The sequence below is a fragment of the Pelodiscus sinensis genome, chromosome 27 (genome assembly GCF_052426305.1).
Source record: "Pelodiscus sinensis isolate ZL-2025 chromosome 27, ASM5242630v1, whole genome shotgun sequence".
In the NCBI taxonomy this organism is placed as follows: domain Eukaryota; kingdom Metazoa; phylum Chordata; order Testudines; family Trionychidae; genus Pelodiscus; species Pelodiscus sinensis.
In genome coordinates, this window is record NC_143078.1 from 11,511,569 (window position 1) to 11,536,281 (window position 24,713).

The window sequence follows — 24,713 nt, forward strand, 5'->3', positions numbered from 1 at the left end:
TACTAGTTACTGTTCTACATCTGGGCCTGTTACCAACTAGTGTTTTGTACTCTCAGCCCTGCTCGTGCCAAGTTCTGTGAGCAGGGGCCTGCCTCTTTCTATTAGCCAGGTATTGTCCACTGTTAGCTAGGCCTTGGACCTCAAACCAGGCCTGGGCTACATGGGCTTTTGTTTCAGGCCCTCCTCTTACTACAGATGCAGTGCCCCACACTCCTACTCACTGCAGTTATGGCTGCTGTTGAATGGCACAGTGCCAGGATGTGGTGGATTCAGAGCAACAGGGTCTTGTCGTCATCAGAGTCATTGCACACTCCCAAGCTGCCCCTGCGAGCCTTGCGCCGTGTTATTTAATGCAGGGAGGGAACCAGGGACCCCCTCAGCACAGAGCTTACAAGTTCATCAAGATGGAACAGGCGGAGCAGAAAGGTTTGATCGTGACGGGAAATCTGTCATGGAAACAGTTTCTGCATTAGTCGCCAGCATAAGCAGTCTCCAGTGGCAGTGGCTCGGGAGCAGAAATTATACAGATGGAAACATGCGGATGGCAGAACAAAGCATGATATATTGGCACGGGCCAAAATGCCAGTGGAAGTCTAGCGCAGAGGGAACCGGAGCAGCCGGCATGGCTCTCAGCAGCAGGACACTACAGGGCATCTGGAGGAAATAAGGTTCGTAGGCTAGCTTAGAGGCTATGGATGAAAACTCTGCAAGCAGCTGCAGGAAACATATGGACCATGGGGATACCACCTGTGGTTTCCCCAAGAGTCCCTCTGAAAGTAACAGTAAGTTTCCTACAAAGATATTTCGCTTCAAGGTTTGAAGATGCTTTGCAAATATTATTTAATTAACCTGCCACATCCTGAAACTGAGGAATCCTTATTGTACCCAATATACATATGGACAAACTGAGGCACAAAGAGGGTAACTGCCTGTCTAAGGACACTCAGAAGGACTACGTGCAGAACGCAGAAATGTGAATCCCCGGCCCTTCTATTTTAACATCCCACCTACAGGGGGAATCAACCCAAAAGTCCTGACTCTCAGTCCCCTGCTCTAACCACTGGAGGATACTCCTTCCAGGAGAGGCAATCACTCTTGCTTGTATCCATCTTCTTGAATTATCCAGGCTTCGGTTTGGCTCCAAACCAGAAAAAGCCAGAAAGGCTCAACGGGTCTCAGACTGGATAGGTGGCGGCCGCAGATTCTCTGAGCACTGGGACTGGAGTAAGCTGAATGAGAAGCACCCGCCAACAGCTTTACAAAGGAAAGTGGATTGCCTAGGTGTGCTGTTGGCTGGTCCAATGGCTCGGGGGATAGCACAAGGGCCTCTGCAGGGAGCACTGCTCTTTGGGACGCCAAAGCCTGGGAAAGATGACGGAGTTGGCACACTTCCCGATACGGGAGATTGGAATACCCGAGGAACGGCCGACACGTGCACTGGCAGAACCAGGCCTGGGCTAGCAGGAGGGACGGCAGCTCTCAGGTGCGGCGCCAGAAGCGGGGCAGGACTGGAACGGATGGGATTGTTGCAGTTGCAGGTAAGATGATCTGTGGCTGGGCTGGCCGGGTGGGCAGAATTGGAAGGAGGGTTACAGGGCAGGACTGAGATGCATGAGCAAATTCAGCAGAGCTCTGCAGCGCATGGGGATGTGTGTGGGGACCGTACAGCCCAGGTGCTTCGTTAGAGCGGCGTGTGTGTGTGTGTGTGGGGGGGGGAGACTAGGGCTGGGATCACAACAGGGTTGCAGGGCTGGATCAAAGTGCCCTGGCAGGCAGGCAGCGCAGGACTGGCACAGCAAGGGGCACTATGGTCCATTCTGAAGAGCATCATGGGGTCAGAGTAAAACCAAACACCATCTCATTTTCCAGAATCACATGCAGGGGATTTTACCCCCATGCCCAAACCCCACACTAGCAGATCCGCCCTTAGCTACCTGCCAAGTCAGGCTGGAAGGGGCATCCTTATTTCACACCCTGAAAAACCAGTAGGATTTAGGCAACTTCAATTATGCAGATAGTAATTAAAAATCATAAATCACATGAAAATGATCTGCTGCATTTAGGACACCGAGCGAGCTCTGTGAATTTAAACAAGACAAACACCTCTGGAGGGGGAAACGGCCAGGCGTTATTCATAGTTACATCCAGAGCACACTGTGGTCAGTCCTCTCTTAAGGCCTCTACTTAGCAAATGGACTCGCATGTTGTCTTCCTCTATTCATTGCACCAGGTTCACTTTGGGGTCCATTCCCTTGAGGTTACCGTGATCCTAGCTTCATAGGGCACCTGCTCAGTTCCATCTGCCTTTCTCCCTCAGGAGAGCATCAGCATCTATGCCAGGAGTGGGGGACCTAAGGCCTGGATCAGGCTCCCAAGGCTTAGGGCTCCCCCCCAGAACTGGGGAGCTTGTACTTGTCTCCATCCCCCCACACCCTGCCGCTGATTCCCCACAGGGCTGGAGCACACAAAATCTACTAGCTTGGTGTGTGACGGGGATGTGGAGAATGTTTTTCTCCTTCTCAGTCGGGGACTACATCAGCAAGGGTGTTGTTTTGTTTTGTTTCTCATTGGGTGTGGCCCCCGACTGATTTTTCTGTGGGTCAGCGGCCCCCAACCCAGAAAACGTTCCCCACCCCCATCTATGCAAAGCAACTACCACCACCTCAGAATCCTCCACCCACAGCATTTTACACCCTGTGGAAAGGACAATGTACAGGAGAAAGCCAGGGGAGAATTAGCCCTCTGTCCATCACAAAGCAGCCTTGTTGAAATACTGCCGGTAGCTGAATAGAGATCCCTGGTGCCCTTGCTTTTTTTTGGCACTTTGCTGCACTGTGCACGTGGCCAGGTTTGTTTTTGTAGGGCTGCTCATGAGCCCTGACCTGTCCAGGTTGCAAATATGGGTTTGTTATTGTAGGGTTGTTGGTGATTGCTGGAGTCGTCATGCACACAGTGGGGTTATGGACGGATTGCTTGTGACTACTGGGGCCACATGGGCCGGGGTGTTATTGTAGGGTGTTATTGTAAGACTGTTAATGTGATGGGGATTTATCTTGTTTCTAGCAAGAAACACCCAAGAAGTTGTTTTCTGGACCAAACTCCTCACCCACCAAGAATCCCACAGTGTCTTGCAGTGGACAGGTAGGAATGAAGAAGCTGCGTTGAATGTGGGTTTTGCAGAGTGTGGTAGCATCCCTTTAAATCAACGAGGCTCTGAAAATGCCTGGCTCGTTTGCACGGGTATTTATTGAAAGCTTTTTGTGTGGAGTATGGCAGCTCGGCTCGACAGCTTGTTTACAAAATGGCCATGCCCAGAGGCGACTCCTAGACATGGTACGTGACACGCGACAGCGCAAAGAGACAGACGAGGGACAGAATTTGGCTCCTGATGGGCCTTATTTAACAGTTTCCCAAGGCAAGGCTGATTGGAACCTTCAGTGTTATTGAAGTCCAGCTGGACTGATGCATCAGATGACTTCTGAAAACCTCCTATTTGGAATCAATTTTGCTTCTTACGCTGATAACATGCCAATCCTCCTTTCTTCTAATTAAGCTCAAGCATGTTAGATCTGGGCTCTTCTCTCTGTTTTTCTAGGCACGTCTATGACTTCCTTCTCACCAGATGTCTCATAATCTTCTATGGATTTATCCCTATAACCTCCGTGATAATGGGGAAACTGAGGCACAATCAGATGGGAGGCCAAGATTCTGAGACATTCACCAGCAATTTTCGACTGCCCAAATTGAGATGCTTTTAAGGGGTCTGATTCCCAGAAGCGTGTCACTTTCTGAAAATCAAGCAGGGTACACAGAATTACTCCCCGCTTTTGAAATCCACTGGAGGCAGTATTGCCTAGTGGCTTGGGAGATACAGATTCTGTTCCTGACTCTTGCCACTGGATGAGGCAAGGAAAATTATTTTACTGAACCATGCCTCAGTTTCCCCCAACTGTAAAATGGGAATAAGGCTTTTGACCTCCTCTGGAAAGGGCTTTGAGAGCTCCTGAAGAGACGTGCTAGAAGAGCAAGCTACTATTCTTGCTGGCCTCTCTGACTTACCCTCATTGAGGAGATGAACTCCTGGATCCTAGTCCAGCCCAGCCCAGCCCAGGTCCTTAATTGCAAGACCACATTTCCAGTTTTAAAAGCCTCTGCTCTGTCCCCAACTGAACTCTCAGCTCATACTGCAGGGAACTGGTGGCAATTCTTCCTCAGGCACATTTTCACAAGAAATATATTTGCTGTCAATTTTGCCCCCTTTCTTTAGACTTTCTGCTTTTCCCTTAGTCTATGTCTAGACTGCAGGCTTCTTTCAGAAGAAGCTTTTCCAGAAGAGATCTTCCAGAAAAACGTCCGAAAGAGTGTCCACACTGCAAAAGTGCATCGAAAAAGTGATCTGTTTTTTCGAAAGATAGCATCCACACTGAATGGACACTCTCTCGCATTTCAGCTGTGATTACTATGGACAGAATGTCCACCAGGGCACTGGTGCTTTTTCCTCTTTTCTCTTCTTTCGAAAGAACTCCCCCTTCCCCGTCCACAAATGCCTTTTTACGAAAGATGGCTTCTTCCTCATAGAAAGAGGTTTACCAATGTCGGAAAACCCTCTCTGTTCTTTCGATTTTCTTTCGGAAGAATGTGATTGCAGCGTGGACATAATTGAAGTTTTTTCGGAAAAACGTCTGTGTTTCCAAAAAAAACCCCTCTGTAGTTTAGACACACCCTTAGGCTACGTCTACACTGCAGGCTTCTTGTGCTCCGCCAGTTTTTGTGCAAAAACGTCTGTTTTTGTGCAAAAACTCTGTCGTGTAGATGTAGGCTTAGACTGGAGGAAGTGGCCACTTGTAAGGCAAAAGTGTGCAAAAATTCACATCTCAGAGCTGACTTCTGCTTGGGACAGGTACATTTTCCCAGCTGCCATGGACGCATTTTTAGTGGAAAGAAAACTCTCTTTGGGGGTGATACAAACTCCTAGCCACAAGCCTAGGACTTGAGACAGGGGGTCAGTTTCCAGTTCTGTCACACTCGCTGGGTGACTACGGGTGAGTCCCTGAGAGCAATTTTTTTCAAAAGCCCCTAAATGCAAGTCAACAGGACTTACAGCTTTTTCCATTTTTTTAACCTTGAGCCACTCTGTGCCTCAGTCTCCCCAGATGTAAAATTAGAACCATAATTTTTCCTGAGCTTCCAAGAAGGTTGTGAAGATAAATCCAGAGAGCACTGCAAAGAACTCAGATGTCATGCTGATAGGGGCCCTCCAAGCACTGAGATAAACAAGAGTCTCCCATTCTGATTTGCTTCTTTACACTAGAGCACTGACTTTTAATTGCAGGTAGCTCAGGTGTGCGGGGCTGTAGAAAATAAGCTTTATTGTTAGGTTGCTCAGGGCAGACTTGGGGCAAAGGGATGCAGTTACTAGGCCCCTGTAAGCTCTTCATGATCAATATGTTTTCTCATTTCTGCTAAGACTCTGTGTGTCAGGCAATGTCTAACACAACCTGTTAGTTGCTTTAATCCTCCTTTCCTGGCTGCATGGAGAAAGTTTAGAAAAATATCTTGCTCTCTCTTGTTTGGTTTTTCCTCTGTCAATTTCTCAGCTGCATTTTTCTGCTTAGAAGAGAAAGCATTAGATGAGGGGTTCCCAACCTTTTTCGGTCCCTGTATCCCCCTTGGCTTTTAAACCTTCCTGCACCCCCTATTCAATATGAAAGGAAATAAATTCTAGACTCTAGAACCCACAACTTTGTTCACTAACACGACTACTTTTGGAATATTTCAATTCGGATAATCTAGTTATTTACCAAATATTCCCCGTACCCCATTGACAAGCTTCTCGTACGCCCCGAGGCTGGGAACCCCTGCATTCGATGGTTCTCAGATGTGCTGCAGCAGGGACCTTGCACTGAATGAATCAAAGATGAGAACGCCAAGCTCTTCCGTCATGTTTTTCATCAATAGATCTCCAAGCAGGTCCCTTTCGTCATCCCCTTTGTGCAGACGGGGAAACTGAGTCACGGGGAGGCAAAGAAATGTATGCAAGGTCACCTGTTAGATCAGTAGCAGAGCAATGAATAGACCCCCTTCCCCCGCCCCGCCTCCAGGTCTCCTATATTTTAGTCCAGGGCTTTGGTTGCTAGGCCACACCACCTGGAATTTATATCAACGAAGTAACTAGCATCCTCATGAGACATAATCAGGAAGAGGTGAGAACAAGCCATAGGACCGGAAGTTCTTATGGACTCGCTGGTTGACTCACAAACAATGAGAGCCCATTCTTATGAGACTAGCAGACAGACGCTAGCAGCAAACACACAGGCTATGTCTACACTGCAGGCTTTTTGCACAAGAACTTTTTGCGCAAGAGTTCTTGTGCAAGAGCACATCCACACTTCCATGGGCTGTTTTTGCACCAAACCTCTGCAGTGTAGACATAGCCTCACTGTGCTCTGGCTCTCTTACGGAAGCTTTACGCTAGTTCTTGCTTTCCCTAAATCCCACAAAAGCCATTCAGACTGCAAGACTGTCCCACCAGTAGTGAGTCACATCCCAGTTCCAGAGGACAACAGCCTACTACTATCATCCCCTAGAGGAGTTACTCCTTTAGCTCAAATGGCACAGCTCTGTGTTGCAAGACTCTGGGGCCCAATTTCTAGCCCTCTTGCAGGGAGAGGGAGCGAGGAAATCACTACTGAAGTATGTGATTGCTCTTTGCATACAGAGCATATAAACTGAGGCCTGATTCTTAGCATAACTCCACGTTACAAAACTCCTTCCCTTGCTGATTGATCATATCTAGCGATTGGCATCACATAGTCTCAACAGCCTTCCTTAAAAAGATTAGGGGACAGCAACCATCTGAGTCAGTTGCTAGCCTGCAGCTGGTGTGTCTAGCCTATTTACCCGAGTCTATATAAATTCCAGACCTAACAGGCCCCTAAACAAGTAACTGCCCAGAGTGGCAGTGCTCAACTCCCAGCCTGCGAGTGACATTTCACAGGCCCGGCTGCCGTCACCACAAGCAGCCAGGAAATTTCTCAAATGTCACTTTGATTTATAGCTCTAGTTAAGTCTCCAGGAGGCCTGCGAGCTGCCCTAAGCACACAAAATCTCAAAGGGATAAATAATTTAACAGGTGGTTAAATATTCTTTAAGGTCTAGAGAACAGCAGCAGGAGCACGGATTTCAGGGATAACACAAAATTGCACATGGAGCACACACCCACACACACACACACACACACACAAAAAAAGAGGAAGGAAAAAAATCCGCACGGATTGGCCAATCGTTACAAACTGATGCAGTGAGGTTCCTTGCTCATCCTCTGCATGGCTTTCTCTATTCCAAGGGGCGCGGCTGCAAGTGATGGACATGGAGGAAGGGGATGCTTTGAGCATGTTTTAGGGAGACTGCCTTTAACTCTCAGCAACATGATTTCTGGGTCCTGGGGATCCAGATGTGCGAGCCATTTATGCAGAAGGGGCCCCTTGCTTGTGGGCATTTCTAGCTGAGCCCCACACGTGCCAAGGGGCCACTCACTAATGGACGTGCCAGCTGTTCAGAGAGGGGTCTTCTGCCAGTAGGCATTTCCAGATGTGTAGAAAGGGGTGCTAGTTGGTGCCAGGTTCCACATGTGCAGTACACATAGACTCATAGACTTTAAGGTCAGAAGGGACCATTATGATTTTCTAGTCTGACCCCCTGCACAGTGCAGGCCACAGAATCTCACCCACCCCTCTTAGAATAATCCTCTCACCTATATCTCAGATATTGAAGCCCTCAAATACTTTGAAGACCCCAAGATGCAGAGAATCCTCTAGCTGTGATCCATACCCCATGCTACAGAGGAAGGCGAAAAACCTCCAGGGCCTCTGCCAATCTACCCTGGAGGAAAATTCCTTCCTGACTCCAAAGATGGCAATCAGCTAAACCCTGAGCATGTGGGCAAGACTCACCAGCCAGACACCCAGAAAGTTCTCTATAGTAACTCCTATCATCCCTCCATTGGCCTGTTTCCCACTGATAATGAATGGTCAATTAGTTACCAAGATCATGTTATCTCATCAAACCATCCCCTTCATAAACCCATCTAGTTTAATCTTGAAACCAGATAGATCTTTTGCCCCCACTACTTCCCTTGGAAGGCCGTTCCAGAACCTCACTCCTCTAATGGTTAGAAACCTTCGTCTAATCTCAAGTCTAAACTTCCTACTAGCCAACTTATATCCATTTGTTCTTGTGTCCACATTGGTATTAAGCTTAAATAATTCCTCTCCCTCCCTGGTATTTATCCCTCTAATATATTTAAAAAGTGCAATCATGTTTAAAAAGTGCCACATGTGGCAGGTGGCTCCAAGAATTGGAAGCTTGGGGGTTGACTGGGGTGTGAGACAGCCCATCTCCCCCTCCAGGTGCATCTCTGTTAGGTCAGCGTTTGGGATGGCTGACATTCCTAAAGTGACACTAGGGCTGTGTCTAGATTGGCATGATTTTCCGGAAATGCTTTTAACAGAAAAGTTTTCCGTTAAAAGCATTTTTGGAACAGAGCGTCTAGATTGGCACGGACGCTTTTCTGCAAAAGCACTTTTTGCGGAAAAGCGTCCGTGGCCAATCTAGACGTGCTTTTCCGCAAAAAAGCCCCGATCCCCATTTTTGCGATCGGGGCTTTTTTGCAGAAAATAAATCTGAGCTGTCTACACTGGCCCTTTTGCGCAAAAGCTTTGCGCAAAAGGGACTTTTGCCCGAATGGGAGCAGCATAGCATTTCCGCAAGAAGCACTGATTTCAGACAGTAGGAAGTCAGTGCTTTTGTGGAAATTCAAGCAGTGTAGACAGCTGGCAAGTTTTTCCGGAAAAGCGGCTGATTTTCTGGAAAAACTGGCCAGTCTAGACACAGCCTAGGAGGGCAGCACTGAGCAGCATGCAGAGGGCTAAGATCACCTTCAAAAGCTCCTTTGGCTGAAGATGCCTCCAAAGGTTGAGGCTGAATTTTATTTTGCTAAACCAAACCAGAACTGGTCCGACTGGGGAAGGGGGATTGTTTTTTTTCTGACACCCCCCCAAAGTTATTGGTTTCACTGTAACAACAGACACAAAGTCTACATACATTTTTGCACTGCTACAATGAGCAATACAGTGCTCACTGCAGCTGTCAAGACCCAGGGGCCCTGCCCATGTGGTACACAAGATGGGATCAAGTAACAGAGGGGGAGGCGTGTTAGTCTGAATCTGCAAAAGTGGCGAGGAGTCCTGTGGCACCTTATAGACTAACATATGCTCCAACACTTTTGTTAGTCTATAAGGTGCCACAGAACTCCTCGCCGCTTTTACAAGATGGGATGTACCTCATCCCACACATTAGCTGCCCCAACAACAACTACGTGGGTGAAACCTGACAATGGTTATGGCCAAGAGTGAACTGACACAAAGCAGGGCTGATGGACAAAAACACCCTATGTGCCATGGGCACACGCTTTTCACAAAGCAATCGCTCCATAGCTAACCTCTCAGTTCTGCTCAAAGGAAACCACCCTTTCAAAACACAAGTCTGGGAACTTTAATTCATACACTAAAAACCATGGACTCAATGGAGAGACACTGGTTTTATGATCCATTGCAATGATTTGGAACACACCCGGCTGCCCACTAATTCTCCTTTGTCCTGTGATGGTCTCTTACCCTTTCTCCTTAATCTGTGCTGCCCTGTACTTAGCTTGCACACTCTGGTTTCCTCCTTGGGTCCTGCAGAAAAGCTCTAGGAAGCCTGAAAGCTTGTCCCACCCACAGAAGATGGTCCAAGAAAAGATGTTACCTCACCTGACTCATGTCAGGCAGAATCTTAGCAACTGCATCACAGAGAGATAAAGTGACTTGGGCAAGGTCACTCAGGAAGGCAGTGGCAGAGCTAGGAACGGAGCCCAGCTCTCTTGAGTCCCAGTTCAGTAACTTAACGGAAAGCCCATTCTTGGCCTTCAGTGACTTGCTTACAGGCAGGGCTGCACGGGAAGCCTGGATCTTGCCAGACTCTGTTAGGAGAGTGGATTGGCTGTCGTGTGAATTAACACCCATGATGAAATCCATCTCTGGCGCACTCTGCCTCCTGGAGCACCCTGCTTTTGGCCTCACTTGAGTTCTCTTTGCCCCACAGTTGCAGGGGAGAGAAGTTAAGAGGTGGGAAAGCAAAGCAGCACCAGGTCTGCAGAGAGCTGCAAAACACAAGTGGCAAGGCTGGGGCAGGAAAATTCACAATCAACGGTCCCTTCACCAGCAATATTTTATTGCTGTTCCCCCTGATAAATGGATTATGAATAATTTACTGTCAGCTTTTGCTTTATGAAGTATTCATCGTGTTCAAGCTTCCCGAGGTAATTAACTATCACATCAGCCCACCGTAATATGGCTGAGCTGTAATTCATCTTCAACACTTCATTAGTGGGCCCCCACGTCACTTTAATAAATGAACAATGGGGAAAAAAAAACCTCACCAACAACGCAAGGACCTTGGTGGTGCACACATACCCATAAACAGCTGAGAGTTACTGGTGTTGGGACGGGAAACGGGCAGGACAGAATGGATTAAACAAACCACCCACTGGTGGCCAACATTCCTGAATGGGATTAGAATGGGACCCAGGGGTGAGAGGACAGGTGACAACTGTCCAGACCACTGCAGTGAAAGACAGTGCTGCAGGACACCCTTTTCAAAAGAGAGCAAGATGTCTTCAAGTCACCAGGGCCTGATGAAATGTACCCTAGAACACTCAAGGAGCTGATAGAGGAGGTATCCACTGAGGAAGGAACAATCCGTTTCACACATACAGAATTGGAAGCGACTGTCCAGGAAGGAATACAGCAGAAAGGGATCTAGGGGTCATAGTGGACCACAAGCTAAATATGAGTCAACAGTCTGACACTGTTGCAAAAAAAGCAAACATGATTCTGGGATGCATTAATAGGAGTGTTGTGAGCAAGACACGAAAAGTCAGTCTTCCGCTCTACTCTGTGCTGATTAGGCCTCAGTTGGAATATTGTGTCTAGTTCTGGGCACCACATTTCACGAAAGATGTGGAGAAATTGGAGAGGGTCCAGAGAAGAGCAATAAAAATGATTAAAAGTCTAGAAGACAGGAGCTACGAGGGAAAACTGAAAGAATTGGGTTCATTTCGTTTGGAAAAGAGACGACTGAGAGGCGACATGATAGCAGTTTTCAAGTACCTAAAATAGTGTTACAAGGAGGAGGGAGAAAAATTGTTTTCCTTGGCCTCTGAGGATAGGACAAGAAGCAATGGCCTTAAACTGCAGCAAGGGAGGTTTAGGTTGGACATTAGAAAAAGCTTCCTAACAGTCAGGGTGGTTAAACACTTGAATAAATTGCCTAGAGAGGTTGTAGAATCTCCATCATTGGAGATATTTAAGAGAAGGTCAGACAGACGCCTGTCAGGGATGATCATGCTTGGCCCTGCCATGAGGACAGGGGACTGGACTTGATGACCTCGCGAGGTCCCTTCCAGTTTTAGCATTCTAGATTCTACGATTCTAGTAATTCTCTATGCCTGGCTTGAGAAGCCAACAGTCTGGTTTTCAAAGATGAGAAGTAGTCAAAATAATAATTTGCACCTCATGCTCTCCAGCTGAGATCATGGCCACATTCCCCTAGAAGCTCTGTAGACAAAGGAAGAGTTGTTATCTTCCTTTTACAACCGGGGAGGTGAGAAAGAGGATGTGACTTGTCCAATTCACCCAAGGAGTCTGGAGCAGAGTAGGGACTAGAAACCAGAGCCAGAGTTCCAACCCAAAGCCTTTCATAAGACCAGCCATTATACTGGAGCTATGAGTATGCTGCACCTCTGAAAATGAGGCCCAAGGTATCTCTGGTCAGAGTCAGTGCCAGGGGATGGTTCTTTTGAGACAGAATTATATCATAGTTGATCTTGGGCAAACCTAGGAGTAACATAGCTAAGGAGTGAATAATAGATAGCAGGTTTAAAAGGAACATAAGGAGATATTTCTTCACGCAGTGCACAGTCAACCTGTGGAACTCCTTGCCAGAGGATGTTGTGAAGGCCAGGAATTTAACAGGGTTCAAAAAAGAGCTAAATAAATTCATGGAGGTTAGGTCCATCAATGGCTATTAGCCAGGATGGGTAGGAATGGTGTCCGTAGCCTGGCTGGGTTGATTTAGTTGGGATTGGTCCTGCATTGGGCAGGGGGCTGGACTTGACCTTCTGAGGTCTCTTCCAGCTCTATGGTTCTATGATTCTATGACGTCATTTCTAGCAGACACTGCTGAGAAGGCTCTGCTATGCATCTGGAGCTAGGCAGCTACGCTGCATGTCCCTTGCTGTACCAGTTCAATACGGCAGTTACGGTGAGTGGAAGAGTCTCACCTCCGGAGTCCGCAGTGCCTCTTCCTACGACCTGCTCCCAGCTCATCTCTGAGCTCATCCAAACTGCTGCTGAGCCCCAAAATGTAGCAATGGCCTACACCGAGGTGATGCAGCAAAATGCAGAGAGCGTGGGAAGGCTGGACGTACACGGTTTGATTGATAGCGCTGTGTAACAATTTCCTCCACCGCCGAGTCAGCATTCCTGACAGTCATCATTTACAGCAGCGAGCAGGGAGATGCCAGCTAGCGTGTGGGATGCAGGCGGACTCGGAGGAAGTGAGGGATGGGTCTGGCAGAGTGATGCTAACAGGATTGGGGAAGAGAAATGATTACAGCGAACACGACAAACCTAGGTCTATGGGAGGTGAAATATTTAACCCTGTCCAGTCCTGAACCGCAGCCATCTCCTTGATCCTGCAGTGACTTCAGGGATGCAGAGATTTCATTGTTTTCTACCAGACCCTAGACTGCACAGATAGCGCTAGATCTTTGCAACGAAATCAGAGACCAACACATGAACTAACGGGAACTTTCCATTCGTCAACTGATTCAGGTGCCACCCAGCTGATTAGCAGAGCACTCCCAGTCACTCCCAGTCAGCAGCATGTGTTTCTACTGGTGGTGCACATCTGCACCTGCCTTGGTGCACATAACAAAATGTATTCCACACATGGATAGAAAAAATTAGAGGGAACATTGCTTTGGAGGGCAGGATTTCACCCATGTTACTAGCTCATTACCCCTTCCGAGAGAGCGCCAAGGACACAAATGAGAGGTTCGGTGCCCAAATCACACACACTTCCGATGACAGCCAGAAGCCTAGATGTCCTATCTGCCTGCGAAAACCTTCCTTGGCACCTGTACAGAACCCCATCATAAGCAAGGTCATCAGTGTGATGTGACCGCTGATTATAACACAGAGCACAATTGCCCCTTTACCTTTTACACCCCATCTGCCTGTGGTTCCATCATATGCTCAGATTGCTCTAGGAAGGGGCTCCGTGTTACAACCTCTGTGACTCACTCCTAGCCAGGTGACTTATCTGAGACATCCAGGTCCAAACAAGCACAACAACAATGGTGGTTTTGGATTAGGGACATAAACACATACATGAAAAAAAAAGCCTTCTCTAACCTTGCCAGTCTCTTGGGGTGTGTCTAGACTGCATCTCTCTGTTGACAGGTCCAACCTAAACCTCCGTTGCTGCAATTTAAGCCCATTGCTTCTTGTCCTATCCTCAGAGGTTAAGGAGAACAATTTTTCTCCCTCCTCCTTGTAACACCCTTTTAGATACTTGAAAACCGCTATCATGTCCCCTCTCAGTCTTCTCCTTTCCAAATTAAACAAGCCCAATTCTTTCAGTCTTCCTTCATAGCTCATGTTCTCTAGACCTTTCATCATTTTTGTTGCTCTTCTCTGGACCGTCTCCAGTTTCTCCACATCTTTCCTGAAACGTGGTGCCCAGAACTGGACACAAGACTCCAACTGAGGCCTAATCAGCTCAGAAATCTATTGTACACTCATTCCAGTCTCACCAGTTAGTATCATCCTACTGGAACGCTGGAGAGCGTTGACTGTTCTATCTGCCCGTTGGCCCACAGGGTCGCAACCTGACGCATGGATCAGCAAACCAAATCAGCCCCCAATCTCCATTAGGAAACGTATCAGTAACAGGGACGTTGAGTTGTGGCTATGAAAACCGGCTGCTGAAAGCAACCGTAATAGGCGAGAAATGAATACCAGCTGGATGGCAATCAGCTTGTGTACTCACCATAATAGATGGGGTTTTATCAATGAGGGACTTCGCAGCTCTATAGCGGGCATCCTTCACATTAAGCGAGACAGCAAATGCAGCGGGCTTTCTCTCCGTAGCTTTATGTGATTAAAAATCCCCAAGGAGCCACAGCCAAACTTGCTCAGGCACATATTGCTCTAATAGGGTGAGGGCAAGCAATATATCTGCAGTGAGATGGAGTGTGGCATCTCCTGGCTTCGGGCTGGAACATAATACACCTTTCCATTCTGGGTTTATGTTTCCTGTCCTGTTTCAAGCCACATAATGAGGGGAAATGTAATACAACAATTAACTTGGAAATAAGAGACTCCAGTGCATGCCGGAGATGTACAGAGGATTATGGGAGGAGGGGGCATTTGTTTAAAGGTGAGAGCTGCAAATCTCTGCAGGCTAACCCTATTAGCGCGATGTGGGCTCATTTTGGCAGGAGGAAGTGCTGTTGAAGCAGGGGGCTGGATGTTAGACTCCTCTCTTTTATTTATGTATTGTGTATTTTTATGATGTGAATCACCGTAGTCAGTAAGCACCTCACACCCAGTAACAAGATCTATTCTCTCAACGCCCTATAGGACAGTGAAAGGTTATTAATATTACCACAGCAGGTAGGCATGGCAGATTTCTGTTCTTTATCCTTCTGATTTAAACATTTTTTCCATTTTTTATCATTTTATATTGTCACAGCTGGGGGAAAGTATGGGGAAGTCAGACAAGGGAGGGAGATCCGACAGTAGCATGACAGAATTGCCATTCGAAATGTGAAAGACGTATAAGCATTCAAACACAAATTGTCCACCCCACAGGTCAAAATGTGCACAGTGGGTATGAGCCAACCGGACTCGACTACGTTCTCAAAGAGCATGCGTCTCACTTTACCTATAACTACATTTCTGCTGTCGATGGAAATAAGTTTTTGCATCAGCTTGTGTGTGTGTGTGTGTGGTGAAATCAATGGAAATATTTTTGCGCCGGCTTGTGCGCCCACAATGAAAACAAGGCTTAGTGGAAAAATTCAACCCTGCCAAGTCTAATGATGTGTATTGGAGCAGCACTGAGAAACCCCATTTGGGATCAGGACCGCACAGTGATAGGCGCTGGAGGGACACAGAGTGAGAGGCTGTGGGGGTGACAGCCTGAGAAGACCCGATGGCAAGGCGGGAGGAGGGCCTGGCTCTGCACTCCCAGAAGGGGTGGAGTCTTGGGCAGAAGGGGCGGGGCTGGGGTAGCCAGCCTATTGCACCTCCCAGAGCATGGAGCGCCCTCCCCTCCAGCCCTCAGAGCTGCCTAGGCTGTGGGGTGTGACACTCCAGCGGTAATTTAAAAGGCCAGGGCTCCAGCTACAGCCATTGCTGCAGTAGCGGCAGTCGGGAGCCCCGGGCTCCTTTGAATTTCTGGGCCCTGAGTCCCTTTCCCCTGCAATTGGTGGGCCAGGGAGAGAGTCCCTGCCCTGATAAGCTAAGAATTGAAATAGCTACGACAGACAGAGTGTCGTCATCCTCATTTTACACATGGGGAAACGAGGCCCAGAAAGATTCAAGGGGACATTTGCAGAAGTGACTCCGTCCCATTTTTAACCAGGACTTGGGCAGCCGGGGCCAGATTCTCCAAGCTATTTAGACACCTAGCTGGCAAGGATATCAATGGCGATTTGAGGCTCTGGGCTTTCGGACCCGAAGCTTCCCTTTAAAGTCAATAGAGCTTAGGTCCCTCAGTCTCTTCTGAAAATGAGGCTTTTGAAAATGTCACTCTCAGTCCTTGCCCAAGGTCACACAGAGAACCAATTGCAGAGCCAGGCCTTGAACTCAGCTGTGCTTGGTCATTTCCGACTGCCTGAACCCCCAGGTCAGGTAGCAGCTCCCCAAGAGGGTCTTGTCTAGTCATTAGAGCTGAGGACTAGGCGTCTGGGACTCTTCATATTATCAGGCAGAGCTCAGCTCCCATTTAGGCCTCAGCGGAAGGACTAGATTTTCAAAAGCAGCCAGCAGCAGCTCTCACTGCAGTACTGCAGGGTCAACACATCGCAGCTCCCGGTGGGCTGGGCTCTTCTGAAAAATTGGGTCACTTACTTATATGCCTAAACAGGAGCTGAACTGCCTTCTCTAGTCGCTCCGTGCCTCAGTTTCCCATCTGTAACATGAAGATAACGACAGCGACTCTATGTCAGCACAACAGGGTCCCGATCTCAAACAGGCTCTCTATTGTGACCATAGGATATGGAATATTAAAGTCATTGGCTGGTCGGTTGATTTGCAGGCATGACAGCAGGGGTAGGCCGTGAGCAGGGATTTCAAGGAGGAATGGGGGAGGCGTGAAATGCTTAGAAGGGAGAGGAGCAAGCGGCTGCATGAGCAGAGCATATACAATTATCCATACTCCAGAGCGAGAGATTGAGAGCTTCTGTTCCTCCTGCCACCAAACTCACAAGCAAATAAAAATAAATGGTGGGAAATTTGGAACTGATAAAAGGAAATACAGTTTCCACATAAAGCATAACTAGACAGTGGAACTCATTGCCACAGGATTTGAGTGGGGGATGGAATCTAGCAAGATTCAAAATGCGGCCAGACATTTACATGAACAGCAAGAATATCCTGAGCCATTATAGGTAATGAAGACAAACTTGGAACGACTTAAATCTTGTGCTCCCTGGTTCAACTCATTCTCCGTTAGAGCAAAAGACCTAATGTAGGGGGCCGATTATTCCACGTCTGCCTATTGCAGGGGTTTCTTACTGTAGCATTTATGGGAGGCCAGGGTTTGAGACAGGATCCTAGACTAGACGGTCTGAGCTGGTCTGGCAATTATGACGTTCCTCTGAGAAACCCAGCTGAGAGATGCTCTATAGCGATGCAAAGCATTAAAATGATTTATTCTGCTCCAATCTATTAGGTTTCTGCAGGTCACAGTCAGGGGCGGGGTTCATAAATCCATTCCCCTTTCCTAGCCTCCCTCCTCTGAAATGCCATCCTCGGTTGGTCTAGTGTCACGCTTTTGTTTCTTTCGAACAGCCAGAGTTCAGCAGAAACGTTGGCTGATGACAAGTAACAAGTCCAGGCCTGGGATGAATACGGATGGTACGTGCTACTGCCCTCATCTCTGCCAGCTTTACTCATGTATTCCATCACATTCTATCAGCCAAGCAAACGGTGTTGCCCATGCAGCGGGATCTGTCTTACATGGGAGACAAAGGTTTCCAGCTGAGAGCTGACTGGCTGACCCTAGCCCGTGCTTTTAGAGGGGTACCGGGTAATGCAAAGCTATTTCACAGAGAGCAGCTGCAGCGCACTCCCATTATCGCGGGGCCCAAGTGCTGCACTCCTCTAGGACTGTACAAGATCGGATGGGGACTCTCAGCCTGGCATGTCCTGGTATCCCAGGGCCTTGGAGACGTACAGTGCATGCCAGTGCAGAGTCACACATCCTGCCACTGCAAGTTGTAGGCCCTGCAAAAGCCTTCCCTGCATCTTTGCTACGTTGGTGAAGCCACGGTGGACCACGGTGGCTGATGGAGTTTCCAAGGGAAGGAGAGAGCTGCAGGTACCTAGGCTACAGGAAAAAGAAAATGCCTGAAGTATGGGCCTGGCGTAAGGCCTGAACCACAGTCAGCAAGAATTTTAACAGGCCGGCCCTCTCGAAAGCAGATATTGCCTGCAAGTCAGTGTCCGTGACATGAACTCAGCTCCGGTTCTGCTAGCACAGCTAAACCGCATGGAACATGTCAATACATCCCACCAGGCCAGTCCAAGGACACCCTGCCCTGCCCACGATAAACTAGTTGGACCAAAGTGATGAACAGCGGGACCTTGCCTGAAACAGCAGGAGTGACAGCACAGTAACAGGGGAATGCTTTGTCTGAAATATCAGGACGACAGTACCAGGGGGTAACAAACATGCCATGAAACGCGTAAGATACTATGTAAGGTGCGGATCATTGATTGTCTCGGTCTATAACTGTTGGGATAATTCGACTTAACTTTGCCCAGCCAAGGGGGCAGTGGGACCTCCCATTGAGCTGGGTCCATTGTTACAGGTACATGTGCGTAGCTAGGGTTGCCAGGTGTCCGGTATTCACCCAGACAGTCCGGTATTTTCGTCTCCTGTCCGGTAAAAAAAATTCAGAGAATACCGGACACCTGAGATGAATTTTCTGAATTTTTCCCCGGCCAGGAGGTGAAAATTCCGGGCACCCGGCAACCCTACAAACACTCAGCGTCTGGCCTCCCCCGAGCTCTCCATGACCCCCAACCCCAGCTCCCATGCTTACCTGGTTCCCCAGGGCTGCCAGTACAAAATGGCTGCCGGATAAAAGACCTAGGGGAAGCAATGCTACGCCTGGGTCTTAGTGCTCAATAGTTCCCCTGTTCCTTTCCCTGAACTCAATCTTAAAGGGGACATGCTGTTTGGTCTCCCCCCGCTTTTTTTCCCCCTTCAACAGAATTTTTTCCTGGTGGTTTTTTTTGGGCGGGGTGGGGGTTGTTCGGTATTTTTGTTTCAACCATCTGGCAACCCTAGCGTAGTGGTTCAGTAGAGGCTTCTTGCAACTATGACTGTACTTAGGTTGCCTTTTTACCTTATCTGATTCTGGTCCGTGGGGGCTCTCTCGGAGTCGGCGGTGCTGGCTCCCTGCACAGAGCCAGCGCAACATGTCGGAGGAGCACACACACAGCCGACCGGTTCTCATCACTGAGCAGAGCCGGATATCTATCAGGACACCCACACCCCGTGGCTTCTGCCAGTGGCTATGAGGCTAGGGGTATTTCAGACATCCTAGAGCATGGGTTCCCAAACTGGGAAGGGTGAAGAAATTCCAGGGGGGCATGAGGCGACCCAGCCTCCCTCCCCGAATCAAGTATTGCTGCCCTGTTCAGTTCCTTTTTTTTTTTTTTTGCTCAACAAGTTTTGCTGCTATTGGGGGAGGGGAGGGGCATGTGAGGGTTTTTCAAAAATCAAAAAGGGAGGCATGATGACAAAAAGTTTGGGAACCACTGTCCTAGAGGATTCCTTTCCACTGAATCATCTCCTTGCTGCAGCGGCTGTGTTTATGACCCTGTGGGGCTCATGGAGCGATCCCAGATCAAATCAGTTGGTGTGGGAAGAAAAGGGTTATTTTCTCCTAACCGTGGCTCAGAGGTGGAGGGAGGAGAAAGAGGCAGCCCCTTTCAGTGTGGGGCAGACGCAGCAGAGGGAGCTCTGGGACTCAAATAAAGCCACCTTTTCCTATTTAACATCCCTTGGCTATGTCTACACTACAAGGTATTTGTGCAAAACTGGCTGGTTTTGCACAAAAACCGGCAGAGCGTCCACACCTCGAGTGCGTTTTTGCACCCAAAAAACCCCCAAACAAACAAACAAAAAAAACAGTAAATCGACAGGACTGAGGGCTTTTGCCGGTAGAGTTATTCTTCTCCCCACGAGGCATAACTCCTTTTTGCACTACAGCGCTTGCACAAAAAGGCAGGTGTGGATGCTCTGCAGGGGTTTCTTGTGCAAAAACAGAAAAAGCACAGATGCTCTGATGGCCATTCTGTGAACGGCCACCAGAGCTTTCTTGCGCAAAGAGCGTCCATGCAGCGTGGATGCTCTCTTGCGCAAAAGCACATCGCTTTTGAGGTGTGGACGTGCTTTTGCACAAGATCTCTTCTGCAAAACGCTTCTTGGGCAAAAACCCCGCAATGTAGACAAAGCCCTTTTGTTTAACCCCACACCTTCTCCAAGCTTCCCTCAAACCCTGTATTTCCAACACACACCACCTTCCTGCTGTGCCTCCTCTCCCAGCAGATAGACCATACCCTTCTTGTCTGTGTCCTGAATGGCTTGATTGGCTGCAATATCTAATTAAAACACCACACAGGGTGCAGTACACAGATGCTGGTGATGGGTTTAGTCCTTTGCTACAGCACAGCAGACCCAAGGCATGTAATTTTCATGATATGATATCAACATTTAGCTCTGGCATTGGATACGTCAACCCTAATTATTTTCAAGGAGTCTTGATGGCTCTGGGCATAAATCAATATAAAGAATGTGTTCATAAACTCTGGAATCATATGCCTAACAGCATTATGCCCATCATTTTAATTTAAGAAACGGGGGGATGGATTCCTCCTGTTTCTTTTCCATTATTAATTGTCACTATATTCGTTCATATGCCGTCCCTGCCATACGATTACATGAAAGAGCGTGACCCTGGAATGAATGGTGCTCTATTGATTTGGAGAGCTGGTGCTGTCGCAGCAAGGGGTAGCATGTCTGTGTCAGTGAGAGATTTTTTTAATCACTGGCCAATAAAGCCAGCTGTGTCCTGTAAGAATCAGGGAAAGAGAGTTAGAGGAAGTGGGGAGAGTGGAGGTGTGGCCAAGAGAAAGAAGGAGATTGAAGTAAGGAGAGAAGGGGCAGAGGAGAAAAAAGAACTGGGGAAATCACAGACTCCTAGGGTTGACAGAGACCCCAGGAGTTGAGTCCAGCTCCCTGCTCAAAGTAGGACCAATCCCAATTAAATCAACCCAGCCAGGGCTTTGTCAAGCTGAAACTTAAAAACCTCTAGGGATGGAGATTCCACCCCCGCCCTATGGAACCCATTCCAGTGCTTCCCCACCCTCCTAGGGAAATAGTTTTTCCTAATATTTAACCTAGAGGCCGAGAGATTTGGGCTTATTTAGTCTACAGAGGAGAAGAGTGAGGGGGGATTTGATAGCAGCCTTCAGCTTCCTGAAGGGAGCTTCCAAAGACGACGGAGAGAGGCTGTTCTCAGTACATAGTCCTGCATTTTGCTTCAGCTACACCAGACTAACACGGCTACATTTCTATTACTGTTCTCAGTAGTGATGGATGACAGAACAAGGAGCAATGGTTTCAAGTTACATTTCGACCCCCAAGTCTCCCAGGTCCGGTGGGTTCCTCCCCCCCCCCCCGACAAAAAAATCCTTGGTGTTCCCCATAAAAAAATTGTTTGGTGTTTCTCAGTCTCGAAAAGTTTAAGAAACACTGCTAGTGTCGACATAGCCTGGGGAGGCAAGAAGAAAGAGTGGAAGGGAGGATACAGGATAAAGAGAGAGGAAGGGAGCAGGAGGGAACTGAGGGGAGTAAGCAGGGATTAAATTCTGAATGTTTCCTGGAGCCCCAGGCATCTGCCCTGTGGAGGGTTACCATATCTGAACTATGACAAAAAAGGACACTCCTGAGAGGGAGTGTCTCAGTGTCAGTATCTACCAACTCGCATTGAATGACTGTGTCATTAATAACCCCAGCCCTGTGAAAGGCACCAGGCCTTGGGGCTTCTGCCCTGCAAGAGGTGCCAGGCTCAGAGTTTCTGCCCCATAGGTTTGAGAATATTTGCCAGGGCTCCACTGGGACAGAATCCAGCCCTTCTGAGTCCCCATCCAGCCACGTATCCACCACACCAAGAGGAGCGCTCACACGGACTCCTCTGAGACCGGCATTTAATTAAGCTCAAGAAAGGAATTGCCCTTAAACTTGAAATTGGCTCTAATGAGATTCCTGGCTTAAGCACGCTGGCACAGGTGCAGCAGCAGCCACATGCGGCACTGAGGCAGGCTCTCTAAAGAAGGGACGATGGCTCTCCCGGGGTTTGAGATGAGCCACTATTTGAAGGATCGAGGTCTCAGAAGGAAGGAGAAGTACCCGATCAAGACAATAGCCAGTAAAGCAAATAAGCCTATAAACCGATAGCAAAAAAAAATGACAGCCATAAAGAGAAAACATAATAATTAGACTTTTATTAGCATTTGGGTCCCTAGCGCATGGCTTCAGTGGAGTAAAGAAAATTACTATAAACATGAATTTACCTTCTGCTCCCATATACACTGGTGAGAATCCTCCAAAGCCAACAGAACCACCCACGTGTACACTAAGCAAGCCCCAAATCTCAAATATCGCGGTAGGAAATTTTGCCAGAGAGAGAAAAATCTCTATAAATTATGGGAAAGCCTGCAGGCCCCCACCAAGACTGAATTAGGTATAGTACACACAGCTAGACAGAGAGAATCCTGGTGCAAAGAGCTCACAGTTTAACTAAACAAGACAAAGGGGAGGAGAAAGGAAGGACAGCCATCCTCATTTGAAAAGTGGAGGAGAATGCAACACAGAGATGAAGTGACTTGCCCAGGTCTCATAGGAAATCGGTGGCAGTGGTGGGAATTCAATGGCAAACCCTATGAACCCTACTGTAACACTTAGCCACATGATCAATCTTCCTTATTTAACCCACTAGAAAATTTACCTGGCGTTGCTTGGATACTTAACTAAAATATATTCTGTTTTTCTTCGGTTAAATCACTGCTCTCGGGGGTGTGTGTGTGAGGATGAGGGGTTCAGGATGCAGGCAGCCCTGGGGAGAGAGGCCAATCCCAGCCCTCTCTCGTTGCAGCAGTCGGGGCCAGGTGGGAAGTGCCTGTCCAGAGTTGCTGCAACTGGCACAGCCGGGGATGGAAGACAGAAAGACACATAGACAAACATACACACAAACAGACAAACTCTGAAATATATAGTGGATAGCTGTCCCTTTCTCCACCCCTGCCCCTTGCTGGCCCAAAGGCATTATAGCTGTCCTGGTCCCCAACGCTGGCCCCTTGCTGCCCCCTTGTGGTCATTCTGCTGTTTAACTCTCTCCTACCAGACCCCTCCCTTTCCATTTTATGGGAAACAATCACATTCCAGGCACATCCCATTATCCTGGAACAACCAAATCCTGACCTTGCTTTAAGTTATGACCAGAGGATGCTGAATACCAAATTTGGTGGTCCTAGCTCGTGCCATTTGTTCAAGAACTTCTCCTAAACGGTCACAGACGGACAGACAGATGTGCATTTCTAAAATACAGAGCAAAATTCATCACTTCCTAGGACCTAGTGACATAATTTTGTTTTTTTTAATGTAAAAGAGAAGTTAGTGCTGACCAACCTTGCCGCACTTGTAGCTGCTTTATCTATCCAGGAGATAGCCCTCTGCCAATGTGCCTCAACCTGGTGAGACTTCTTTTAGGGCTGTCTGGACCATCACCTTCTGTCCCTGGCTTCTCTACCCAGACTGCCAATAAGGGTGACAATCAGCTTCTGTCATGGTGATGATAGGGAATACAATGACCCCAAACCCAGTAGTCTACAACGTAGTCTTCAAGCTCCCTTTGGAACAAATAGGGTGGGAATTAGGGAAGCCGCATCTGCTTTCCCTCCACTGGCCACTGGTACAAAGAAAGCTCCAGAAGCTGAAGGGAGAACAAATATGTCAGATCTAAACAGCCCCAGCATGGCACAGAAGGACTTGGAGAATAGAACAGAAGATGCTTGAAGCCCCAAAACAGGGCAAGGGCATTAAGGAACTTCTTCCCAGAGATTCCTCGTCCCATTCAGCCTGGCTTAGGGATGTAATAGTACAGTCAATTAACCGATTAGCCGATAAGCAAAAGCGTATAGGTTAATGCTATAGGCTACATGCATTTGCCTCCCCCCCTCCTCCACCGCCAGTACAATTTTTTGCAGGAAGGCAGCATCAGCTGTCAACTTATCCCAGTGAAGATACCGTAGTAAGCAGACCTAAGCACATTGACTTCCACTATGTTATTCATGTAGCTGAAGTTGCGTAACTTAGGTCAACAGCCCGTGATAGTTTAGACAAGGCCATAGGTAATCACCACCAGTGTTCCCTGCAAGCAGAGTGCTTGGGTGGCCACCCAGGAGAGATTCAAATGCTGCCCAGTTGATTAGCAGAGCGCCCACAGGTGGCATTTCGACTGGTGGTGCACATCAAATTTATTCCACACATGGATGGAAAAAATTAGAAAGACCATTGATCCCAACTGGTTTAATTCTGCTCCCATTGAAGTAAATTGCCACATAAGCTCCTTTAAATAGCCCATCCTAAGTAAGCAAAGCGCACACATTTCAACCAGGAACTTGACATAATTCCCATAAGAGCCTTTGGAAATCCAAGACAATGCATCGATATCGCATCCATGCATGAATTATGTAAAAGATACACACTCATCTCATGACTACATTATTACATAGGCACATTAGATCCTGCAGCAGGCGTTAGATGTGGTTAACAGCACCGTGCCTGTGGTAGCAGCATTGGCACAGGAATACACATGTCCTTCACCAGGACAGACAGAAGAAGAGCTAAAGGGAGCAGACCTTTGTCCCAGCCAGCAGGTGAGCTGAGTGTAACAAAAGTACCCAGACACAGCTGCAGTAGGGGCTGGACTGCCACTTTTCAGAGTGACACCAGACAGAGAAACTCCACACTGGGGGCTCATCTGTCTATGGGATTGTCCCTCTGCATCTGTTAAGACTTAGCCCATCGTCTAGCGCAGAGAGGATACATTTCCCCATAGCTCCAAGTCACCATATTGCTTCCTGCCTTGCCGTACTGACAGACATTGACAAAGATGAGTCTACGAGATTATTATACAGTGCAGTGTTGCTCCTACTGATATTCTTTTTATCTGGCTGATGTTCCATCAAATCATTTTTGTTCAGAGAATGAAGACAAATCACCGTGCTGATCCATCTACGCAACTT